Source organism: Hyperolius riggenbachi, chromosome 1 (assembly GCF_040937935.1).
Source record: "Hyperolius riggenbachi isolate aHypRig1 chromosome 1, aHypRig1.pri, whole genome shotgun sequence".
Classification (NCBI taxonomy): Eukaryota; Metazoa; Chordata; class Amphibia; order Anura; family Hyperoliidae; genus Hyperolius; species Hyperolius riggenbachi.
In genome coordinates this window covers 126,233,586-126,259,391 of record NC_090646.1, presented here as the reverse complement: position 1 = coordinate 126,259,391, position 25,806 = coordinate 126,233,586, and the positions used below count along the sequence as shown (strand labels likewise).

At 46.7% G+C, this 25,806-nt stretch overlaps 1 protein-coding gene across 4 annotated transcripts in view; it reads left to right on the top strand.

Annotated features, from left to right (window-relative positions):
• Positions 1-25,806, top strand: part of YIPF7 (Yip1 domain family member 7) — a 114,622-nt gene that overhangs the window by 17,074 nt on the left and 71,742 nt on the right. For 2 of the 4 annotated variants that reach the window (XM_068278527.1, XM_068278523.1), the window contains one exon: positions 1,115-1,266. The exons of the other annotated variants lie outside the window; for them this stretch is intronic. The gene's annotated coding sequence lies outside the window, so the exon portion shown is untranslated. The remainder of the gene's footprint in view (positions 1-1,114; positions 1,267-25,806) is intronic. 4 annotated transcript variants of the gene reach the window in all.

Genomic DNA, 25,806 nt, shown 5'->3' with positions numbered 1-25,806 from the left:
ACCACCAAGGTCTTATTGCACACTTGGGTTATTTCCAGGTCACCTCCAGACAGGCACACTCTTCGATCTTCTTTATACACCTCCACTTTCACTACAACTCTCCAATGTGGGTAACTCAAGTAAAAACTCCTTATAGTGTAATACTGCTACTGTATAGAAGGCCATTATGCTCACATAAAAGAAGCTAAAAACAGGTATAAAGTTTGGGTATGAGCTCTCCTCCGTTTAGGTGGGAGGCTCGACATGTGTCTCAGCTGTGATGGCACTTTCAGAGAGAGCAAGTGCAGGTTGTATTGTTTAATAATATTCATTTTGCAAAAAGGAACAGGCTATTTCACTCATCCCAAGGAGTGAACTGTCACCGTGGTAATGTTCACCATGCAGGTATGTCCAGAAAGTATGCTGTGTTATCTGAAAACCTGATTGGCAAATTAGAAAAAAAAGGGCGCAGGACCCTTTACGGAAAAAAGGGCATCACCATAGGTGCCTGTTATAAAAGTCACACTTTGCAGCAAAAAAGGGCAATTTGAGCACAGTGTGGCACCCCATTATTGGGCACCTGCTGGCGCTGAAATTTAGCTGCAATTTGTGTCAAAGAAGCCTCCGGGTGCCGACATTTACTTTCTTTCATCTCAGCTCTGCAGGAGTGGGGGTTAAGGTTTAGGCACCGGGGGGTGGGCTGGACACCCTCAGGCACCAGGGAGGAGTTAGGGATAGGCACACCCCAGGGGGGTTGGGTTAGGCACCATTGGTGGGGTTATGCGCAGGGGGAAGTATAGGATTAGGCGACACCAGGGGGTTAGGCATCACTAGAGGTAGGGTTCTCTGGGAGAGTAGGGTAAGGTTTAGCCATAGTAAAATATCGGTAAAGATTACTGATATTTTACTATCGGAATCCAGCAGTAGAATATCTACTAGTGGCAATCCTCTGCGAATCCTCTGCGCCCTTTTTTCCAGGGGCCTTTTTTCATGAAGGGCTTGATTGGATGCTTGAAATCAGAACCGTGACATTTCAATGCATATGTACTCCCATAAACCCCTAACTCTGTTGGTACATACAAATTTCACAGTAATATACTGTATATATGTACTGTATATATGTTTTGTTTCTTAGGCTGTAAACTTGTGTGCTTCAGTGATCTTGGCTGGAGGAGCATGTGCACTCTGGCCAAATATAGACCAGTATATTTAGAACACTGAAATCACTGTCATGATGAGACCTGCAAAAAACAACTGCTGGACTTCTAAACTGTAACCTTCAATAAGGTATGTGACTGTAAACCGAAATCAAAGTATGTTATATGTGGCTAGCTGTATTCATCTTTATATGTAATAGCCGGAATGCACTCCCATCTTGTTTATATTTATATACTTTCTGACTCTACTACAGTCTCTGACATGGTTGTTACTGTAATTGTTGTTGTTGTTATTGTTAGCTGTAGTAGCAGCACTAGTAAGATCTGTAGTTGCAGGATGTCGGAAGTGCTAGAGGAGAGAATGTTGTCTGTTGTGTTGATGTAAACATTCAAATTTTAGGTTGCCCACTATTAGTTTCTATACAAAGAATGATTTATAAAGCCTGATTGCTGCTATTTCAATTTTTTTTGTCGGTGTGCTGTTTTCAAACCATTTAGCTTGTTATGTTATGGTGAGATAGTTGAAAAGGAAACAAGACAGAGAGACCACACTGTCCGAATGCACAATGGAGCGGTAACAGCAGATGCGCTCATGTTTCATCACATATCCGTTGCATGGCCGCACGCGTTGTCTTCTGTTGGGCATTTAGTTCCGCTCGCATTGCCACCCATCCACTTCACCTACTGACATCCACTCTGGCTCAGGTCAGAGCCAAGACAAGGTCCTCCAGCACCCAAGGCTGAGACACCAAAGTGCGCCCCTCCATCCCTCCCACCCCAGCCGTCACACTCTGATTGCTATTAGACTAAGAGGTGCCCCAGGAACTCCACCCCCCCCCCCCCCAAACACCTTAATCTCTAGTTATCTGGCTTGCAGTCACTGCCATGCATCCCCTTTTCTTATTTCTCTCTGCTTCAAACTCAGTAGGGGAATGATAGCTGAGTGAGTTGTGCACCCCCTCCTACACTGCGCCCTGAGGCTGAAGCCTCTCTCGCCTCTGCCTCGGCCCAGCCCTGGCTCAGGTTGTAGACAGCAGTGATGTTGTCCTAGCTTCTGGCTGAAAGATAGTCGCTGGGGAAAAAAGCAGGACACACTACACATTACAGGTACTGAATGTTTTGTCAGCATGGGCGTAACAATGACCCCCCCCCCCCACACACACACAACCAGGGAGGAGCTAAGGGGGCCCATCACTCTCCCTCCCCCTTTATGCAGAGCAGCATGTACATATTTATGTCTCCACCGTCCACTCTCTCTCTCCTCTTCACAATGCAGAGTGTACCAGCATTCCTTCCCCAATGCATGTCATGTGATATTAGGGACTTACAGAGGAATGCTGGTGCACGCAGCCACTGTGGAGTGAAGAGAAGAGAGCAGAGCTGTGTACAATGTACATATGTATATGCTGCACTGCTACTCTGCATAAAGGGGGAAGGGAGAGGGATGGGCTGCCTTAGGATCCTTTTACACTATATCACTTGCTCTAAGTTATAACTAGACCATACCTTCCAACTTTTTGAGATAAGAAAGAGGGACACTTAAGCCACACCCCTGTCACACCCCTAATCACACCCCTAGTCACGCATACCATAAAGATTTAAAAAGAAAAATATGTTGTTTTATAATTCAAACCACACTGGTCCTTTCTATCCTGGTTTATTTTCCTTCATATTAACACATGAAAATAAGAATACATCCATTTTAAGGATGGGAATAAAGTTTAGAGTTAATAAAACACATTTTGTTCAGTAGAAAAATACATAAATTAACACAGATCTGTACATCAGTCCTGAAAGAGGGACAAATGAGGAAGAAAGAGGGAGAGTGGGACATGGCTCCCAAAGAGGGACTGTCTCTTTAAAAGAGGGACAGTTGTAAGCTATGCTAGACAACTGATTTTCAAAGTAATGTGCATGTTTTCCTATGGCTCATTTCACACTATACGCATTTTAACTGAAAACTTTTTCACAATGAACTGCTATGGAAAGTTAAAATGCACCAGTTTTTCAGTGTATAGTGTAAGGCCCAGTTCATATTAGAGTTAAAAAACAGATCAGAAGAAATTGGGTGGAAACGGATCCAATGTTAAAGCGGAATATAACCCAACATTTCTTATTTGCTCTAAAAAATTATTTACAGCATATTTGTGATGATTTGCTCAGCTGCCTGTGCAGGCAGGCAGCTTTTTGACCATTGTGTAGGTTTGCATGCTGCAGGACTCTGGAAAGAAGAGCTTCTGTCAGTTTTGCAGCTTGTGCTTGCTGAGGAATTTGCATACGTTGTCATGCAAATTGCCTGGCCACATTCATTGGAGGTGTGTACTATAAGTACTATGTCTTTCCCATAATGCTTCGCTGGTCATAAGGATTTCGTCCTATGTAACACTCCTGGTGGGGTGTCAGCCTTACTCTCTGTTTGAAGATCAGCTTAGAGTAATTCCTGAATCTGCGCTAGGCAGGTTTTCCCTAGTGCAGTTAGGATTGTTTATCTGTTTGTTCTGTTGCCATTGTCCTATCGACAGGAAATGGTTCTGATCTCTGTTCTTGGAGTATAGCTGGTGCAGCGATTGCTACCAGCTATCTCTTCTGATCTGTCTCTTTGGATCGCGCTAGCCACTTTTCGCTAGTGCTGTGGATCCTTCTGTTCTGTCTCCTGGGATCGCGCAAGCCACTTTCCGCTAGTGCTGTGGCTCTTTCTGTTCTGTCTCCTTGGATCACGCTAGCCACTTTTCGCTAGCGCTGTGGATCCTTCTGTTCTGTCTCCTGGGATCGCGCTAGCCACTTTCCGCTAGTGCTGTGGATCCTATCTCTCGCTTGTCCCTGTTTTCGTGTGTCTGTCTTGTCTGCTACGCTTGCTGGAGGCTCGGTGAGGTAACCGTTAAGCAAGCGCTCGCTCACTGTCCGAATGCACAATGTCCGAATGCACAATGGAGCGGTAACAGCAGATGCGCTCATGTTTCATCACATATCCGTTGCATGGCCGCACGCGTTGTCTTCTGTTGGGCATTTAGTTCCGCTCGCATTGCCACCCATCCACTTCACCTACTGACATCCACTCTGGCTCAGGTCAGAGCCAAGACAAGGTCCTCCAGCACCCAAGGCTGAGACACCAAAGTGCGCCCCTCCATCCCTCCCACCCCAGCCGTCACACTCTGATTGCTATTAGACTAAGAGGTGCCCCAGGAACTCCACCCCCCCCCCCCCCCCCCCAAACACCTTAATCTCTAGTTATCTGGCTTGCAGTCACTGCCATGCATCCCCTTTTCTTATTTCTCTCTGCTTCAAACTCAGTAGGGGAATGATAGCTGAGTGAGTTGTGCACCCCCTCCTACACTGCGCCCTGAGGCTGAAGCCTCTCTCGCCTCTGCCTCGGCCCAGCCCTGGCTCAGGTTGTAGACAGCAGTGATGTTGTCCTAGCTTCTGGCTGAAAGATAGTCGCTGGGGAAAAAAGCAGGACACACTACACATTACAGGTACTGAATGTTTTGTCAGCATGGGCGTAACAATGACCCCCCCCCCCCACACACACACAACCAGGGAGGAGCTAAGGGGGCCCATCACTCTCCCTCCCCCTTTATGCAGAGCAGCATGTACATATTTATGTCTCCACCGTCCACTCTCTCTCTCCTCTTCACAATGCAGAGTGTACCAGCATTCCTTCCCCAATGCATGTCATGTGATATTAGGGACTTACAGAGGAATGCTGGTGCACGCAGCCACTGTGGAGTGAAGAGAAGAGAGCAGAGCTGTGTACAATGTACATATGTATATGCTGCACTGCTACTCTGCATAAAGGGGGAAGGGAGAGGGATGGGCTGCCTTAGGATCCTTTTACACTATATCACTTGCTCTAAGTTATAACTAGACCATACCTTCCAACTTTTTGAGATAAGAAAGAGGGACACTTAAGCCACACCCCTGTCACACCCCTAATCACACCCCTAGTCACGCATACCATAAAGATTTAAAAAGAAAAATATGTTGTTTTATAATTCAAACCACACTGGTCCTTTCTATCCTGGTTTATTTTCCTTCATATTAACACATGAAAATAAGAATACATCCATTTTAAGGATGGGAATAAAGTTTAGAGTTAATAAAACACATTTTGTTCAGTAGAAAAATACATAAATTAACACAGATCTGTACATCAGTCCTGAAAGAGGGACAAATGAGGAAGAAAGAGGGAGAGTGGGACATGGCTCCCAAAGAGGGACTGTCTCTTTAAAAGAGGGACAGTTGTAAGCTATGCTAGACAACTGATTTTCAAAGTAATGTGCATGTTTTCCTATGGCTCATTTCACACTATACGCATTTTAACTGAAAACTTTTTCACAATGAACTGCTATGGAAAGTTAAAATGCACCAGTTTTTCAGTGTATAGTGTAAGGCCCAGTTCATATTAGAGTTAAAAAACAGATCAGAAGAAATTGGGTGGAAACGGATCCAATGTTAAAGCGGAATATAACCCAACATTTCTTATTTGCTCTAAAAAATTATTTACAGCATATTTGTGATGATTTGCTCAGCTGCCTGTGCAGGCAGGCAGCTTTTTGACCATTGTGTAGGTTTGCATGCTGCAGGACTCTGGAAAGAAGAGCTTCTGTCAGTTTTGCAGCTTGTGCTTGCTGAGGAATTTGCATACGTTGTCATGCAAATTGCCTGGCCACATTCATTGGAGGTGTGTACTATAAGTACTATGTCTTTCCCATAATGCTTCGCTGGTCATAAGGATTTCGTCCTATGTAACACTCCTGGTGGGGTGTCAGCCTTACTCTCTGTTTGAAGATCAGCTTAGAGTAATTCCTGAATCTGCGCTAGGCAGGTTTTCCCTAGTGCAGTTAGGATTGTTTATCTGTTTGTTCTGTTGCCATTGTCCTATCGACAGGAAATGGTTCTGATCTCTGTTCTTGGAGTATAGCTGGTGCAGCGATTGCTACCAGCTATCTCTTCTGATCTGTCTCTTTGGATCGCGCTAGCCACTTTTCGCTAGTGCTGTGGATCCTTCTGTTCTGTCTCCTGGGATCGCGCAAGCCACTTTCCGCTAGTGCTGTGGCTCTTTCTGTTCTGTCTCCTTGGATCACGCTAGCCACTTTTCGCTAGCGCTGTGGATCCTTCTGTTCTGTCTCCTGGGATCGCGCTAGCCACTTTCCGCTAGTGCTGTGGATCCTATCTCTCGCTTGTCCCTGTTTTCGTGTGTCTGTCTTGTCTGCTACGCTTGCTGGAGGCTCGGTGAGGTAACCGTTAAGCAAGCGCTCGCATCCTCTGTTTCATGTTTGTCTGTTAATGGTTAGTTAGGCGTGCTTGTCTCTATTGTGCTTATCACGTGGAGACCGCACATAACCGCGTGCACTGTTGCGAATGAGGGCGGTGTTCGCGGTTAGCTAGCGTTTGTTATTTTCCGTATCTCCTCATTGTATTATTTGCTGTGCCTTTGCTAACCTCGTATTCTGTTCTGATCTGCCTTGTGTCATGTCTGGCGATCTCACCTCTTGCAATCGCGTTCCTGTTTCATATCTGCTGTTGTGTGTGCACTGTCGCGGGGTGGCGACTAGGTTGGCGCACACACATACAACCTGTCCCTTTGCTCGTTCTCATTCGCAATCGCCTCTCTTGCGATTGCGTTCTGCGCTTCGTACAAATTCCTGTCTGGCATTTGTGGAGGTACAGAGGATTGGTTCCTCTGCACTCCCCAGCGCCATCTGCCGACAGGAATTTTCCCTCTACGGGTGCGTAGCACCTTTTGCTGGGTGCCTGCAAATATACACTTGTGGAGGATTTCCGCCGTATCAGCGCACGCGTTGTGCGCTGATCACGGAGAAAGTTCCACAGTCGTTACAGTATGACCAGCCCAACCCAAAACCCCAGTGTAGACGGAAATTCCGATTTGTACGATTTTGTCGAGTTTGGGTCCTGTGTCTTTAAGAGCTTTAAAAGGCTAAATTCAGAGACCAAGGCGGAATTTCTTTCTGAATGTGTGAGGTTTTGCCTGAATCCCACCTTTCAGATTTCTGATCCGTCCACATCAGCTCTTCTGTTTGCCTATGTGTTTTTAAAAAACGATTTGTTCACCTGGGCATATGATGTGCTAAAGACCAATTCTTAGAATGATAATCTGTATCAGTTTCTTGCAGTGATATTCTCTCACTGGTTTAAACTGCCTGGCTTACCACCTGTTCTGATTGAGTGTGTAGCTGCTGATAAGTCAGCTGATCTTTCCCTTCCATGCAAAACCTTTCAGTATGACAATCAGTTCAATGTGTCAGTTGCCACTTCAGGTTTTAAAAAGCAGCCATCCAAAGCCTCTAAGTCTAAACGTAAAAGATCTAGGAAGGCTTCCCAGCGGAAAGATCCGTTGCCCATAGCAACCACAAATAAAGAGGTTATTTCTGTCAAGTCTGAAATGTGCAAATCCATTCAGTATAACAATGATGTTGATCTGTCTCCTGTTTTTTTGTCTCAATCCAGAGCTTATGTGGATCCTGCTATAGGTAGGATCGCACACTATATTAAAGCAGTTAAAAAATCTGTTCTTGTTCCTGAACTCCACCCATATGGAGATTATCTAGATAATGGCTTGTTTGAACCTCCATTTGCCTCATGGGATGTTGGGGCCTTATTGGAGGAATTCAATTTTGATTGGAAAGCCTTTTGCGATTTTTACATCGCAAAAAGCGAAGATGTCTTGAATGCTTGTCTTGACTCTATGTATCTTCTGATTGATTCCGATGAATGTGACAAGGATGATGTGGATCTGGTGATTTATGTGTGGCAGACGATTTTGGATGAGTTGCACACACACCAACCAATTGATTCCAATAAAGAGACATCGTTGTCGGCTGATTGTTCCTGCCTTTCTGGGGTAAAGCATGTGAGTCTTGACTTTGTGCAATCTGAAATGAATGAGTGTGCCACTGTGCCTGATTCCTGTGACAGTGTGCAGTTTGAATCTGTGCGATCTGATGCCTGTTTCTCGGATGTTCCTGCAGATTGTGATCGGCATGAGTCTGCCGGTTTCCTCAAGGATGTGTGGGATCCATTTTCATTTAGAAACAGATCTTTGAGATCTTCCGTCTGTGACCCTGCTATGGGGAAAATTTCTCGACTATGTAGCGTCAAAAGTAAAATTAATATGCCTAATAAAGTTTATCCTGTTGATGTCGCTATTTCTTCTACAGATGAGTCTCTGTCTCATCCTGTTCACACCTGTAAGGGCCCGTTGCCTGATGACAGTTGCTCCAGTGTTTCGGTCCTAGATGCCTTGCAGTCTGCTCCGCAGATCGCGGAGGTTTGCGCTATGGAAGCGTCAGTTTCACAACCTAAAGTGAATTTTGATTCGCAGGTTTTGCGTTCTGGTTCCTCGGATTCGACATTGTTAGCTGAATCTAAGAGTGAGACAGCGCTTCGGTTTTGCGAATCTGATGCTGAACCTTCTTTGCCTTATTCAGAGATGCTTTCTCTGAACCTGCCCTGTACAATGAATGAAAACATGTTTTCCTTTCGCACTGACGTTTGTGAGCCCCTTTCTTGCTCTGAGGGAAGTGCTGATTCTGCACTCTGTACTCTGGATGAGTCAATGTGGCCTTGCTTAGAATCCCCTGCAGTGTCCCTAGAGGCTCGTCTAGGTATTGCCACTATACTCACCTGTTTTTCTGCAGTTTTGGAGTTACAAGCTAGTTTGACTGCCACACAGAATTCTGGGTGCAGTGAGAGTGAAGTTAGGGAGTCAGTGTGTGTCCCAGTAAATATTCCTGTACATCCCGCTAATTACGATGAAGTTCAGTCTCAGGTTATGGTGGAACCATTCCTGGGACATCTGCCCTGTTCACAAAATAAAGTTCCAGTTTTGCCCTGTAACATGGATAGTTCAGAATCCTGCTTAGAAAACCTGGAAAATGATGTTCCTGAGGTCTTGTTTGATGTTCTGGAGGTCTCCGAGTTCCTCCCAAAGGGTGCAGAACTTGTGGGAGATGTCTTCTGCCCCCCAAGTCCTTCTGAGGTGTTGCCCTCTTCCGTAGGCATTGCTGCCTTGCTGGCTACCTTTTCAGCTCTGGTGGAGCTTCAGTCATGTGTAGTCAATGATGATATTGCAGTCACAGAAATTTCCGAATTTGAATCCGAGTCTTCTTTTGAAAGTCCAGTGCTTGAGACCATTGCTCGTGATGATTTTCTGCCCGGTCCTGGTTTTGGTTTCCTCGTGACGGACTCTGAGGTTGGCAGTTCCCCAACATGTCCTGAGGTTTCTCCTGTGCTGGTGTACCCCAATGTGCTCTGTGACCCAGAAAGCCCAAGTGTGCCTCGGTTACCAGCATACTCAGATGCGTCCTCGGTGGAGACATGTTCTGATTTAGCCTGCCTGCTTGCATGCCCAGAAGTGGTCCCTGAAAGTCTTGATCTTGATGGGTGTCCTCGTAATTCTGAGTCTGGAATTGTCATTGGTTCCATAGGGGTTCTTGATAGTTCTCCATGTGAGCCTGGTGATTGTTCTGCCCTCTTGGGATCTCTGTGGAGCTTCAAAAGGTTCTGGGAGATTCCGGGAGAAATTTTGCTTGGTACCCTGGATAAGATCAACGGTGGCTTTTGTGTTATAAGGGACACTTCGAACAGGTTTTGTGGCAGATTTGGTATTTTTGGACGCTCCTTGGAAGGTGGTGGGTATTGTCTGGAGGGTTTCGGTGGCTTCTTCTCTGGTATCCACAGTCCTGATGGGTGTTACGCTGAGACTTGTAGTGCTGATGGGTATGTTTCGGTGGCTTCTGTTTCCGATGAGGTCGGTTTCGAGTGGACTGACTCTGGAATTGGACTTTGTCGGGGTGTCCCGACCTTCATGAGTCTTCAGTTTGAGTCTGTTGCTAATAGCACTTTTGAGGGTCGTCTGGAATTCGACCCTGGAGGGGGGGGGGGGTACTGTGATGATTTGCTCAGCTGCCTGTGCAGGCAGGCAGCTTTTTGACCATTGTGTAGGTTTGCATGCTGCAGGACTCTGGAAAGAAGAGCTTCTGTCAGTTTTGCAGCTTGTGCTTGCTGAGGAATTTGCATACGTTGTTATGCAAATTGCCTGGCCACATTCATTGGAGGTGTGTACTATAAGTACTATGTCTTTCCCACAATGCTTTGCTGGTCATAAGGATTTCGTCCTATGTAACACTCCTGGTGGGGTGTCAGCCTTACTCTCTGTTTGAAGATCAGCTTAGAGTAATTCCTGAATCTGAGCTAGGCAGGTTTTCCCTAGTGCAGTTAGGATTGTTTATCTGTTTGTTTGTTCTGTTGCCATTGTCCTGTCCCAACGGTGGTCGACAGGAAATGGTTCTGATCTCTGTTCTTGGAGTATAGCTGGTGCAGAGGTTGCTACCAGCTATCTCTTCTGATCTGTCTCTTTGGATCGCGCTAGCCACTTTTCGCTAGCGATGTGGATCCTTCTGTTCTGTCTCCTGGGATCGCGCAAGCCACTTTCCGCTAGTGCTGTTGATCCTTCTGTTCTGTCTCCTTGGATCGCGCTAGCCACTTTTCGCTAGCGCTGTGGATCCTTCTGTTCTGTCTCCTGGGATCACGCTAGCCACTTTCCGCTAGTGCTGTGGATCCTATCTCTTGCTTGTCCCTGTTTTCGTGTGTCTGTCTTGTCTGCTACGCTTGCTGGAGGCTCGGTGAGGTAACCGTTAAGCAAGCGCTCGCGTCCTCTGTTTCATGTTTGTCTGTTAATGGTTAGTTAGGCGTGCTTGTCTCTATTGTGCTTATCACGTGGAGACCGTGCATAACCGCGTGCACTGTTGCAAATGAGTGCGGTGTTCGCGGTTAGCTAGCGTTTGTAATTTCCGTATCTCCTCATTGTATTATTTGCTGTGCCTTTGCTAACCTCGTATTCTGTTCTGATCTGCCTTGTGTCACGTCTGGCGATCGCACCTCTCGCGATCGCGTTCCTGTTTCTTATCTGCTGTTGTGTGTGCACTGTCGCGGGGTGGCGACTAGGTTGGCGCACACACATACAACCTGTCCCTTTGCTCGTTCTCATTCGCAATTGCCTCTCTTGCGATTGCCTTCTGCGCTTCGTACAAATTCCTGTCTGGCATTTGTGGAGGTACAGAGGATTGGTTCCTCTGCACTCCCCAACGCCATCTGCCGACAGGAATTTTCCCTTTACGGGTGCGTAGCACCTTTTGCTGGGTGCCTGCAAATATACGCTTGTGGAGGATTTCCGCCGTATCAGCGCACGCGTTGTGCGCTGATCACGGAGAAAGTTCCACAATCGTTACGATATTATATGCAACCAGCCTTTTTTTTTTACTATACCAGCATTCGAAGGGTTACACACAGAGCTTGAAAGGTCAGTGCAGTGAAATCTGGACGCATCCGAAGGTGTAGATAATGTTATTTAGTGTTTATTTAAATGTATCAAGTGAGGAATGTGACACATTCTCTGACTGTGCAGAAGCAGCTGGAGACAGAGAGACACTGAAAGCATGTCTGACTTCAACACATAATGAATAAAACCAGTTATTAATAAAATGCAAAGTTAGCTCACAAAGCAAAAAAACTGTACTTTTGGGAACCTATAATTTCTAAATTAATAATAATACTTATTACTTATGCACAAATGCAAATATGATAACCATATGGCATATAAAAAGTAGGAAAACATGTTTTTATTGAATATTATGTCAGGGTTTTAAACCGCTTTAATCTATGGATCCATTCCCATCTGTCCATTCTGCATGATCCATTCCGCACGATTCGCAGAACTAACCGCAAGTTTCCAGCAGCACCAATTTTTCCAGACCGCTGAGCCCAGGGGAACGGAAAGAGATGCTGAAGCACTGCATTGGAAGCAATGAAAAAATGTGTTCACACTAATGAAAAAATGGACCGTTCTAAATAAACAAAAATCCACTTTGGGGGTCCTAGGGGGATGTGGAGAAACGGAGCGGAAGCAGTGGAGCGGAAACAGAGTGACAACAGAGTGAAAATGGATCCGATTGACCGGTGATCAGATCCAATTTCACTTATACGTTTGCCACTTCAACACAAGTGTGAACCGGGCTTACAAGAGGCATAAGCTCCTCTGCTCTCATAAAGGGGGCCCCGCCACCCCGGGGATAACAACGTTTTCACGGGCTCATGCAGCCTAATTATGCCCCAGTTTGTCAGGTGAGACATCACTAGTCGTGAATTTCACTTTTGACTACAGCTGAGCTTTATTTCATGTTTGTGCTGTTGCCATAGTGGGCACCCACCTGAGGTGAAATCTCTAAAGTATATGAAGACACAAAGTTGCATTTTTAAATAAATGTAATTAAACAAAAAACATTTTCATCACGGGCTGAATTCCTGTTTTTTTGGTTTTGTGATGAAAGTGATGATGATTATATGTGAATACTTTATAAGCAGACAGTGCAGTAACTCTGCTGTTTTATCACCTCTAGTGTAAGCCCGGTATTCATCCATAATAATGAAACTGAGGTCAACACTGCACTTTTTAAATCCCCAACATTTGTGTCTGGCAGTTCTATTTAACTGAGTGATCAAAGCTGAAAATATTGTGCCTGACAGTTGTTTTGCAAGTCTTCATTATCTATTGCATGATGCATGACAGAGCCAGTCACTGGGGTATGGTTTGCCACCTGTGTGGTGAATGCTGAGAAAACACTGAGACTGTTTACTGTGGTGGCTGCTGCATCGTATATTACCAGCTTTGTGTTAATGCAATGCTGTCACCAGTAGACAAGTATTCTGGCTTTCGCTTGATCACACAAAGCTACATACATTTTTACTTTTCGTCCTGTTAATTAAGTGTATTGTAAGATATGTATCATAATCAGTAGTATTTGTAGTGGTTCATTGACTAGGAATTCAATATGACAAACAATTGAGGACTGGAATCCAACATGAACATACCTCTGAGTTCACCTTAGATGGCTTTGACTCGGGTTAGGTGTACTTTAACTTTTCAAGTGGGAGAAGCCATCAGGACTATTGCCCTCAAAGGGTTTGGCAAGGCTAGGGCCTCTTTCACAGTAGGACGTTGCGTTTTTGATGCAACGTTAAAGTCGCAATGCAAATTACAACGCAATGCCCCCAAAAAGTCGCACAGCAATACTAAGTCTTTGCGACATTCACAGTGCACACGCTGCATTCGTGTGTAGTTATTAGAAAGTGCTGCATGCTGTGCGTTATACACGTTATTAGCTGCGTTGGACTGTTTGCACATGCTCAGTAATAACTTGGAAGCATACTTTTCATTGCCTGTATGCTCTACTGTATGCGTTGCGACTTTTTGGGGGCATTGCGTTGTAATTTGCGTTGCGACTTTAACATCACATCAAAACGCAATGTTCTACTGTGAAAGAGGCCTAAATGTAATGTTATGTCTGCTTGGATTACTACCCTTCTTATTTAGCTTTATCCTTTAAAATACAAAAATGTTTTTTAAAAAGCGAGACAAGTACATCATCTGAAAAAAATAGTAAAGTGCACAGGATAAGTGCACTAAAATACTAACATTACACAAGCTAACATACACTACATTTATTTTATACTAACATTCGACAAGTTAATATAAACTACATTTATTTTACTTGATTTCTGTTTTGCATAGCTAAGTACCATTGCTTTATTAATAGACAATGTCATCTTTCCTTATGGTCAGATCTGGGCTGGCTGTGCTTCACAAAGGCTGCCATCTTGCTTTCCATGACTTCTGAGCATGACTTCACTTGCAGAGATTATAACTCTAAAGCTATGGGCAGCAAGTTGGCATAGTGGATAGGACTCTTGCCCTGCAGTGCTTGGTCCCCAGGTCAGATCTGGGCCAGGACACTATGTGCATGTAGAGATGGCCTAAACTGTTCGCTAGTGAGCAGTATTCTGCGAACATCCGCTGTTCGCATTCACAGCGAACATTGTTCGATTCGCCCCTATACATTATCATTGAGCTAAACTTTGACCCCTTACCTCGAGTCAGCAGATACATGGCAGTCATTCAGCTAGCATCCCCTCCTGGACCTCCCACCTCCCTATCAAAAAGCAGTTGTGGTGGCCATATTGGATGAATTCTCTGCTGGCTGCTGACTGTTAGTGAGAGCAGGCTTGCTGAAGATAGGTAGGGAAAGCATTAGCTAGGCCCGTGTTCTTGTTCCTCACTTGGTGTTAAAGCATCCCAAACAGCCCTTTTGAGGGCTAGGCTAGCACATCAGTCTCCTGTGTTTTTTTTTGTGTGTGACACTCCACAGCCCGCTGACACCCAGAGCTGTGTGCACACTACTGGTGTTGCCTCATTAAGTTGCAGGCACAGAACCACTCCAGTGCATTATTATTTCACTGTATTCTGATAGTACTATTGCATTTCTCTGTGTGAGACACAGGCATGCTCAGATGTACCAAAATTCGGTTCGGGTACATTCGAATTCGGGTCCGCATGACATTCAAATTCGCCTTCGACCACGAAATTCGATTCGGATTCATATTCGGTTCGGGGTTACGCCTCAAAATTCGGTACAAATTCGTGTTCGCGGGTTTTTTTGTGTGAGTTTTTTTAAAGGGAAATCACATTGAAATAGGTGTATTTAAAAAAAAACCAAAACTAAAAACGTGACGTGTGGCACTGGCAGCAGGCAATGCATTGTGTGGACCCTGGTGGCGGGACCACTGACAGCAGGAGGATAAATACAGCAGCAGGAAGATAAATACAGCAGCAGCAGCAGGAGGAGGAGTGACGTGTGGCACTGGCAGCAGGCAATGTATTGTGTTGACCCTGGCGGTGGGACCACTGACAGCAGGAGGATAAATACAGCAGCAGTAGGAGGAAGAGTGACGTGTGGCACTGGCAGCAGGCAATGCATAGTGTAGACCCTGGCGGTGGGACCACTGACAGCAGGAGGATAAATACAGCAGCAGGAGGATAAATACAGCAGCAGCAGGAGGAGGAGTGACGTGTGGCACTGGCAGCAGGCAATGTATTGTGTTGACCCTGGTGGTGGGACCACTGACAGCAGGAGGATAAATACAGCAGCAGTAGGAGGAGTGACGTGTGGCACTGGCAGCAGGCAATGTATTGTGTGGACCCTGGCGGTGGGACCACTGACAGCAGGAGGATAAATACAACAGCAGCAGCAGGAGGAGGAGGAGGAGTGACGTGTGGCACTGGCAGCAGGCAATGCATAGTGTGGACCCTGGCGGTGGGACCACTGACAGCAGCAGGATAAATACAACAGCAGCAGTAGGAGGAGGAGTGACGTGTGGCACTGGCAGCAGGCAATGCATAGTGTGGACCCTGGCGGTGGGACCACTGACAGCAGCAGGATAAATACAACAGCAGCAGCAGGAGGAGGAGTGACGTGTGGCACTGGCAGCAGGCAATGTATTGTGTGGACCCTGGCGGTGGGACCACTGACAGCAGGAGGATAAATACAACAGCAGGAGGAGGAGTGACGTGTGGCACTGGCAGCAGGCAATGCATAGTGTGGACCCTAGCGGTGGGACCACTGACAGCAGGAGGATAAATACAACAGCAGCAGGAGGAGGAGGAGTGACGTGTGGCACTGGCAGCAGGAAATGTATTGTGTGGACCCTGGCAGTGGGACCACTGACAGCAGGAGGATAAATACAACAGCAGCAGCAGGAGGAGGAGTGACGTGTGGCACTGGCAGCAGGCAATGCATAGTGTGGACCCTGGCGGTGGGACCACTGACAGCAGGAGGATAAATACAGCAGCAGGAGGATAAATACAGCAGCAGCAGGAGGAGGAGTGGCGTGTGGCACTGGCAGCAGGCAATGTATTGTGTGGACCCTGGCGGTGGGACCACTGACAGCAGGAGGAATAATACAGCAGCAGGAGGAGGAGTGATGTGTGGCACTGGCAGCAGGCAATGTATTGTGTGGGACCCTGGCGGTGGGACCACTGACAGCAGGAGGATAAATACAACAGCAGCAGCAGGAGGAGGAGGAGGAGTGACGTGTGGCACTGGCAGCAGGCAATGCATAGTAATTCTTTATTAAAGAATACCGCAACTCATTTTATACAAAAATATGAAAGGAGCCAAAATAAATACAATAACAAAAACATTAGGCCTCTTGCCTCAAATACTTAATTTTCAGTCCATATCAAGTCCATTTTCCTGAAACGAAGAAGACTCAAGAACCAAATAGCTTAAACTTTAGCTACTTGACTACTGTACCATAACACACTATATACACTATACACTATTCACAATATTTACATATATCAATAAGAAAGACTAAGCAATCTTACTCCTCCTATGTTTGCAAGCCATTCCTCAAATTTAAGTTTCTAACTAAGTGAAAAGAAATAGAAAGCTCACCATAAGGAGATTTAGCCAAATCAAGGAGGTCTGATGTTCTGCCAAAACAGACGCCATTCCTCCCGACTCAACCTCCTCTCCTCAAGACCCCGAATTTTCCCAACCTCACCAATAATGCCATGCACCACCACCTGGACAGGGAGGACTTTTTGATGGACCGTAATTTGACACCGTGCATGCCACGTGTAATATCGAATCACTAAACTAACTAAAAATAATGTGTCCAAATTAAATGACCCCCGGTTATTGAATGCACCATATGTCCACTCCGCATAACTGAGCCGCTCAAGGAAAGGGATACCCAAGACCCTACCCACCTGTTTATATACTTCTTTCTTAAAGGAACAGTCCACCAGGAAATGGTCCATGGTCTCCTCCACACCACCACACTCCTCATGAGGACAACCACGATCCCTATCCCCAATGAACTTCAAATTTCCTCTAACAAAGAGTCTGCCATGAAAGGAAAGCCAAGCCAAGTCCCTGAATTTGTTAGGAATCCTAGGAGAACATAGCAAGCGCAAACCCTCCTCCATAATTGGGCTTGGGCTATCTCTTAGGGCCAATGGTTCCTGAAAAAAAAGTTTCAACCACTCTCTCCACTAGGATTTTCCTAGGGATCAAGATAATATCTTCCCTTGTCAGTTCCCATTGCCGGATCACTTTCAGACACGGTGCAACATAGGCCGGCAGATAATCAGTACTGGCTCTCAATCTTTTCACCAAACCACCTTCTTCCCAGCGCCTAAGAAAAGGTTTAAACCAGGACTGAAAAATACCCATCCATCCAGGCAGTTCCTCCGCATACATTCTACCAAAGTTGTTTTTAATAAATAACAGAGAAAAGAAAACCACTGGGTTGACCATTCCTAAGCCACCCTTCTGCCTTGATCGATAAGTGATATTCCTCTTAACGTGGTTCATCTTGTTTCCCCAGAGCATTTGGAAAAACAAGCTGTAGATTCTTGTGTGAAGAGACCCTGGCAAAATACAGACAAAACTGACATATAACATAATTGGAATCAAATAAGTCTTGATTATGCCAATCCTTTCTCCAAAAGTCAATCGCCAACCTTTCCAGCGGATCACCTTAGCCTCAGCACTTTTCAGTCTGCCTTCCCAATTTCGGTAACCATAGTCACCCAGGCCAAATTCTATGCCGAGTATTTTAATTTTTTCTTTTGGTGCCGGAAAAGAGACCGGAAGCAAGAAGTTCTCATTTTCCTTACCCATCCAGAAAGCCTCACATTTGTCCTGATTGATCTTGGAGCCTGACGCTAATGAGTAATGGGCAACCTCCGCACAAACTCCTTCTGCCTCCTCCTGTCCAGAGATTACCACAGTCACATCATCAGCATAAGCCACCACCTTGAGAGGAGGTACACCAGCTATGCCCGACGGCACCCCACACAACGCCCCACCATCAATCCTTCTTATGAAAGGATCAATGGCAAAGGCATACAGCAAGGGACTCAACGGACACCCCTGGCGCACCCCAGATCTAACCTCAAAGGTCTGTCCAACCCAACCATTGACAAGCGGGAAACTCTCAGCACCTCTATATAAAATTTTCAGCCAATCAATAAACCTTCCCGGCAAACCATACTTGCTAAGGAGCTTCCACAGATACTCATGATTGACACGATCAAAGGCTTTTGCTTGATCCAACGCCAGTAAGTATTTCCCCCAACCAGCAGCCCTGCATCTCTCCAAAATCTCCCGGACCGTTAATACGGCTGAAAAAGTACTTCTACCCTGAACAGAACAGTGCTGCTGGCGAGAAAGCACTTCATTTGCCACCTGGCTTAACCGCCAAAAAATTATTTTAGCCAGTATCTTTCGGTCAACATTAAGAAGGCTGATGGGCCGCCAATTCTCAATCATTGAAGAATCCTTACCTTTTGATAAAAGAATAACTGCTGATTCTCTCATAGAGGGAGGAAGCTCATCCTCTGCAAGACTGCGATTGTAAACCTCTGCCAATTCAGGGGCCAAAATGTCCTTGAAAACCTTATAAAATTCGGCAGTCAAGCCATCTGGCCCTGGAGTTTTTTTTATAGCCAACTTCTCTATGGCCTTCATTACTTCTTCAGCAGAAATTTTTTCCATCAAAAACGCAAGAGGAACACCCAAATTCTTCAGTCCTGGAATATCACACAAGAAAGTCTCCATTACTGTCCTATCAAGAGGCTTGTTGTCCAACAGTTCAGCATAAAAGGATCTCACGACTTCCAAGATCCCTGCTCTGGACTTCACCAGAGATCCCGTACTATCTTTGAGACCAGAAATGATCTTAACTGCTATGCTTTGTTTACAATTCTGATAAGGATCCGGCGAGTGATTTTTACCGTAATCTCTTTCCAGAAGCAAAGAAGCATGCCGATCATGTAGACTCTTGTGCAACAAGTCCTTGATCCTTTTGATCTCTACAGGATCACCATCCCCCAAGACAGCAATTTCAGGTTTCCGCCTCAGACGCTGGTAGGCAACATATTTACCAAAAGCTCTCTTTCTTGCTAGGTTCTTGAAAAGACCTACTGCCCGCTTTTTAACCATCTCCCACCACTCAGACCTACTGTCACAACAGTCCAGTAAAGTAACCTGTGCCTGAAAAAAATCCCTGAAAGATTGTCTTACACTTTCTTCTTTCAATAGCACCGAATTCAATCTCCAAATACCCCTTCCCTTAGGAGGAACATCTGAAACATTCAACACCACAGACAGAATACAGTGATCGGAAAACTCTACCACCTGCACCCCTGAAGATGAGGTAGCAGAGTTCTCCTTAACAAAAAACCTATCTATCCTACTCTTACGCTCTCCACAGAAATAAGTGAATCCCGTGTCATCTGGGGTGTGCTTCACATGCACATCCACCAGACCAGCATCCCTAACCATACTATTCAGAAAATTGCTATCATAGCCCAGGCGAGTCTTGGCACCTCTCCTGTCCTTGAGCCTAACTACGGTATTAAAATCACCACCAAAGACTACCTCCTGGGCTGTAAACAGGAATGGCTTGATCTCTGTGAAGAGGCGCTTCCTTTCCCTCTCAGATTGAGGGCCATAGATATTAATTAGTCTCAAATCCTGCCCTCTCACAGAGACGTCCATGACCAAACATCGCCCCATCTCAATTTCACTTACCCGCCGGAACGTTACCATATCGGTCTTAAAAAGGACCGCCACCCCAGTATAAGGCTCAGCCGCAAGAGACCAATAAGAGGGACCAAAGTGCCAGTCCCTCTTGACTTCCTGGATGTCAGACAATGTTTGAAGCCTGGTCTCTTGCAAAAATAAAATGTCGGCATCAAATTGACCGAGAAAAAATATGGCTTTCCTTCGAGCACTTACAGATCTCATACTAGCAACATTAATGGTTGCTAGTTTCAAAGGGGGGGGAACCTCCATCAGGATAAATGAAAAAGGGATTGCCTAATCTTTCTTACACTTCACTTTCTTCTTCTTTAGAAGAAGATATATCCATTTCTTCCGACTTCTCCTGAACTGAAGCAACTTCAGCCTCCTCATCAAATAAATCACTTTCCATGTCACTATTTACATTATCAGACAAATCACTCAGTGCTTCATATTTATTTTGTACTCCAATACTCTCCTTTTTTCCATACTTCTCCCATTTCTCTGCTGCCTTTTTCTCCATTAATTCTTTCCTTTTTTCTTGTCTCCTCATTTTTGCTGATTTGACATTCCCCAAAGATTTAGGTTCCTCTACCTTTTTACCCCTCTCCTCCCTCTCTTTTTTATTCCCTTCTTTTTTTTTGACAAGTTCTTCCATCTTTCCTTTCCCCTCCTCCAAATCTTTGGGTACTTTATTCTCTTCTCTCTTTCCCCCAGTATTATTTTCTTCCATTTTTTCTTTATTTTCCACAGACTCCTCTCCTTTTTTTAAAGGGACCACTTCCTTCGGAGAAGAAGAAATAATCTCTTGTCCCATAGGATCTAAAACCTTAGAGTCCAGTGACTTCTCTAGAACTTTATCTGATCTTTCTACCACCGATGTCAATGATGGAGGGGGAGACGGCGGCGGCAATGTTTTTAATACTGATAAAAACTGAGGAACCACAGACTGGGGTTCCAGGGCGGCAGATTCTACTCGTGATGGCTCTCTATCAGACGCAGCCCCTACAGCTTCTTCTATCATAATTCTTTCCATTTCTTTATGTACTTCTTCACCTAAATTTGACCATGACTCCGGGCACTGTGAGTATGGATGCCCCAATTTCAAACAAATACTACACCTTATCAATTTGCAATCTTTTGCCAGATGTCCCAATTCATGACAACGAGAACATTTCTGTTCTGGACACGAGATGCTGTAATGGCTCCTTGAATTACATTTGTGACAAACTCGAGGCTGCCCCTGATAGAAAACCACCACACGATCTCTACCTATAAAAACTGATGTTGGGATGTGCTTGACCACATTCCCTATTTTGTTCAACCTTACCATTAGCTCCCAACCGCCCCCCCAGATCCCGAACTCATCCATCACCTTCTTTGGAGCGCTTAAAGGTACCCCATAATTTTTTATCCAGACCACAAGGTCATGCACCGGGATGGATTCATTCGGGACCACGATCGTTATCTTTTTGTCCAGCGACTGTCTGGACACAGTCTGGGGAATCAAACCTCTCCATTCCTCCTTGTTCTTCCATATGCTCTCATACTTCTCCCAGAAAGTGTCCAGACCCGTCGGGGACAAAAAGCTAACATCGAAAAAAGAAGGGGGGCTTTCAGGAGCCAAAATGGCGTAAAAATCCACCGCCCTGAAACCCATCTTCAAAAGCAACTGAATAAACGTTTTCCTGTTATAGGTAACACCTCCTTCATTACCAAAACTAACTCTTACTAGATTCCTTCTATTTCTAGAAGATTGACCAGCCTCATCTTGAATTACAGACAAATTTGCATTTCCATTTCCTTGCTTGACCATTTGCGCATAAGATCTGCTATTACTCTGTTTTTGATTACCCAGGTTACTTTTAACAATCTCCTTCCCTTCTCCTCCCACCACTTTCTCCTTTACCATATTTTTTTCCATACCCTCCTGCCTTCCCACCAACCTCCTTTTTTCTTCTGCTTCACAAACAGCATTGATATTATCACCCCTTCTTTTCCCACCCTGACCACCGTTTACCTGGTTAATCCTGTCATTCGTAGCGCCTTTCTCTGTTGCACCCCCTTCAGGGACTCTTTCTTTGGCAATGTTCCCCTCAGGAGTCACTGCACCTCCTGCCCGACCAGCCACACCACTCCCCTCCGCAGTCACCATATTAGCCGCTTTAGGCTTTGCCGGAATCGCCGCTCCTAATGCGCCCTTCTCCGCCTCACTTAGGCTTGGCCGCGCCGCACTCGCCGCTGTTTTCTCTTCCATAGATCCGGAACCAGATGCGACGCTTACGTCACTTCCGGCTACCGCCCCCACGCCAGAGCTCGTACTCAGCGCCATCTTGGAAGAGGGCAAACCCTGCGCTATCACTACAGGGTTTTGCCCAACTTCCCTTGGCGCTATCCTGAATGGATCCACATTACCTGAATCCTGTCCCTGAAAGGTAAACCTGAAATCCTGAACCTTCCTAGTACCCCCTACAGGAGAAAATGCACTATGATTCTCTTTGAATGCCACATTATTAACCCCTGCCGATACAGATTGCGCATAATTCTGAGGACTCACAGGGTTTATACAAACAGGGGGGACAAGACTGGGGAAAGGATTTACCACACTAGGCACTTGTACATGAGGGTTTAGACTTTGGTTCACAAAGGGAAAGAGAGGAGAGGACTGGGAAAAGGGAAAATTCTGAAAATTACTGTCATTTGTCATCATATGCATATTATTGTGACCACCAGAAAAGTTTTGAAAATATCCCGGAAACTGCATGCTTAAACCATATTGGGAAGGAAAAAACCCATTCACAGTCTGCTGCATATTCTGCATATTTGCGATCTGACTCATATTCGACCCATATGGTAAGAAGATGTCTCTCTTGTCTCCTATATTTCCACCTCCTGCTCTATCTTGAGACACAGGGCTATCCATTGGTACTTCTGAACTTTTGGAAGTCTGGGACACAACTTTCCCTCCATTTCCTTCTCCCACACTCTGAGAAATTTCTTCACTCATCTGAGCAAATCTTTGCTGATTCCTCAAACCTTCTGAGAACATTCCACCACTTGCTTCTAGCTTCCTTAAAGCTTCACTCTGCTCATCAATCTGCTTTTTAAGTTTCACCAGCTGAGGGTTTGATTTCAAAAACCCTGGTTTCCATGACTGGCCATACTTATTTATTTTTTTCTTTAGTTCAAATTGCAAACTCTTAAGAGATTCCTGGGTCTTCTTGACCTCTAGCTGCCAAGCAACCACATCATTAACAGTCTTTTCCACTGAAAATCCACTGCCACCAGTATTATGAGCCTCCATTTTGGAGGACAGGGATGCTCTTCCTGGCCCAGGCCCCCCAGAGCCAACCAGCTCAGGGGAGCCCAAAACCACACAACCAGAGTCCTGCTCCCCTTCTCTCACTCACCACCTTGACAGGGACCCAGTCCTTAGATGAAAAACGTCCACAGGCTGCTCCAAACTGCTGGAACTGCAGGAGCTCCGCCGGAGAGGTCCTCTCTCCTCCAAGGCCACACTCACACTAAACTCCAATGGGCGGAGTCAGCAATGCATAGTGTGGACCCTGGCGGTGGGACCACTGACAGCAGCAGGATAAATACAACAGCAGCAGTAGGAGGAGGAGTGACGTGTGGCACTGGCAGCAGGCAATGCATAGTGTGGACCCTGGCGGTAGGACCACTAACAGCAGCAGGATAAATACAACAGCAGCAGCAGGAGGAGGAGTGATATGTGGCACTGGCAGCAGGCAATGCATAGTGTGGACCCTGGCGGTGGGACCACTGACAGCAGCAGGATGAAAATGAGCGCGGTGTAATATGTTGCCGCTTTATAAATACAATAAATACATAAATCAATTCATAAATTCATAAATAAATCAATGAAGCAGGCCGGCAGCAGCAGGAGGAGTCAGGTAGAAATACAATAAATACATAAATAAATTCATAGGTAAATCAATGCAGCAGGCCAGCAGCAGCAGGAGTCAGGTAGAAATACAATAAATACATAAATAAATTCATAGGTAAATCAATGCAGCAGGCCAGCAGCAGCAGGAGGAGTCAGGTAGAAATACAATAAATACATAAATAAATTTATAGGTAAATCAATGCAGCAGGCCAGCAGGAGGAGGAGAAGTCGTCACGTATGGCAGGCAGCAGGCAATGTATTGTAATTCCCAGGCAGGCACCTCATGTCCTCCTTTCGCCGACAACAGGTGCCAGGAACGTGCCTTCTATCCAGGCCTGGTTAATCTTCGTAAATGTCAGTCTGTCCACGCCCTCTGTGGACAGACGAGAGCGCTTCTCGGTAACCACGCCACCGGCCGGACTGAAGCACCTCTCAGACAGCACGCTGGAAGGGGGGCAAGACAATACCTCCAGGGCGTACTGCGCAAGCTCCCTCCAGATGTTCAAGCACTCCACCCAGTACTCCATGGGGTCCACAGGCTCCTTGCTGCCGGTGTCAAGCCCACTGAAGGACCCCATGTAGTTGGCCACCATCCGGATCATGTGCTGGCTGTGACTCTCACCGAAGGTGGCTGCTGCCCGCACCTCCTCTCTCGGCTGCTGTACCTTCATGTAGAACGCCTGCGTCAATGACAGCAGGTCTCCTGGGCGCCTGACGCTGCTGCTGGCCGCAGGCACCTGCTGCTGTGCTGCTGGCTGCTGGACAGGGACAGAGGGAGTGGAAGGCGGGGGGAAGGCTTCCTCCAGTCGCCGAACAAGGATCTCTTGCAACTCCCTTGCTCGCTGCTCACGGTCTCTGGCAGGCAGAAATTGATCCCACCTCCCCCTCAGACGTGGGTCCAGGATCATGCTGATGCAGGCGTCCTCCCTCGCTTGCATCCGCTTGACCCTGGGGTCTGTGCGCAGACAGCGCAGCATGTGCGCTGCCATGGGGAACAGGGTGGGCCGTCTAACAGAGACATCAGGGTCAGCGTCCTCCTCCTCCTCTTGCCCGAGACTCTTCCTCCTCTTTCCACCCTTGCACCACTGCTGCTGCACTCCGATGTCCCCCCCCCCAGCAGCAACGTCCAGCATCAGGATGTGGGCCAAGCAAGGGACGTGGAGCAAGTCTCCACTGCTGATGGCAGCCAGCAGGTTAGCGGCATTGTCGGACACCACCAATCCCACAGTGAGGCCACTGGGGGTCAGCCACGTCCTCTCCTGCTCCCTGAGGTACCGGAGCACATTTGATGCCGTCAAGGAGTTTTTCCCCAGGCTTTTCATCTCCAGCAACACTTGGCAGTGGCAGGCCTTCACGCTGCTGGAGAGACGGGATCGCTTGGCGGCGGGAGCTGCTGCTTCTTCCCTGACCCCGCGTGGTGGCACCACGTAGTGGGCGACTGGTGCTGCTGCGCCCGAGGGTGGACCTGCTGCTTCCTCACTCGGGCTTTCCACCAGGCTGACCCAGTGGGCCGTAAAGGACAGATAGCCCTCTGTCCCAAACCAGCTGCTCCATGAATCCATGGTTATGTGGATCCGCGCACTTACAGCATGATCCAGCGTGCGGCCCACGTTCGCCATGGCAGAGCGGTGCAGTGCTGGGATCGCCCTGCGGGAGAAATAGTGGCGGCTGGGGACTTGCCACTCCGGGATCCCAACCTGCAGCAGCACTCTGATGTCACTCCCCTCCTGCGCAAAGGAATATGGCAGGAGCTGGGAGCACATGGCCCGGGCAAGCAACCCGTTCAGCAACCGGATGCGCCTGTGGGCGGGAGGCAGCACCTTGGTCACACCAGGGAATGCTTCACTGAGCAGGGTCTGGCGGGCCGCGTTTGCCTGCACGGGAGGATGAGGAAGCCACTGTGGAGGGAGCTGATGAGGCCACTGTGGAGGGAGCTGATGAGGCCACTGAGGACTGGCTGCCTGGGGGGGGGGGGGGAAAGGATGAGTTGCTGCTGTGCTCCTGCTGCTGCTGCTGCTGCTGGATGGGCAGGAGGGTTGGCTGCTGCTGCTGCTTCTGAAATCTGTGCAGTGGCTGTCTGGCTCTGACCACTGCCTGCACCACTTTGCATAAGCTTCTCCAACTCATTAAAGTCCTTAAAATGTCTGCTCTGTAAGTGGGTCTGCAGGCACAAGGTACTTAATTTGTGGATATCGCGACCTCTGCTAAAACTGAGATTGCAACTGTTGCGGGTTGGGTCCACTGGGCACTTGGTGAAGTACCGCCAGACTGGGGACTTCAACCTGCTCTTTGAGCTTGAGGGCTGGGGTTTTTG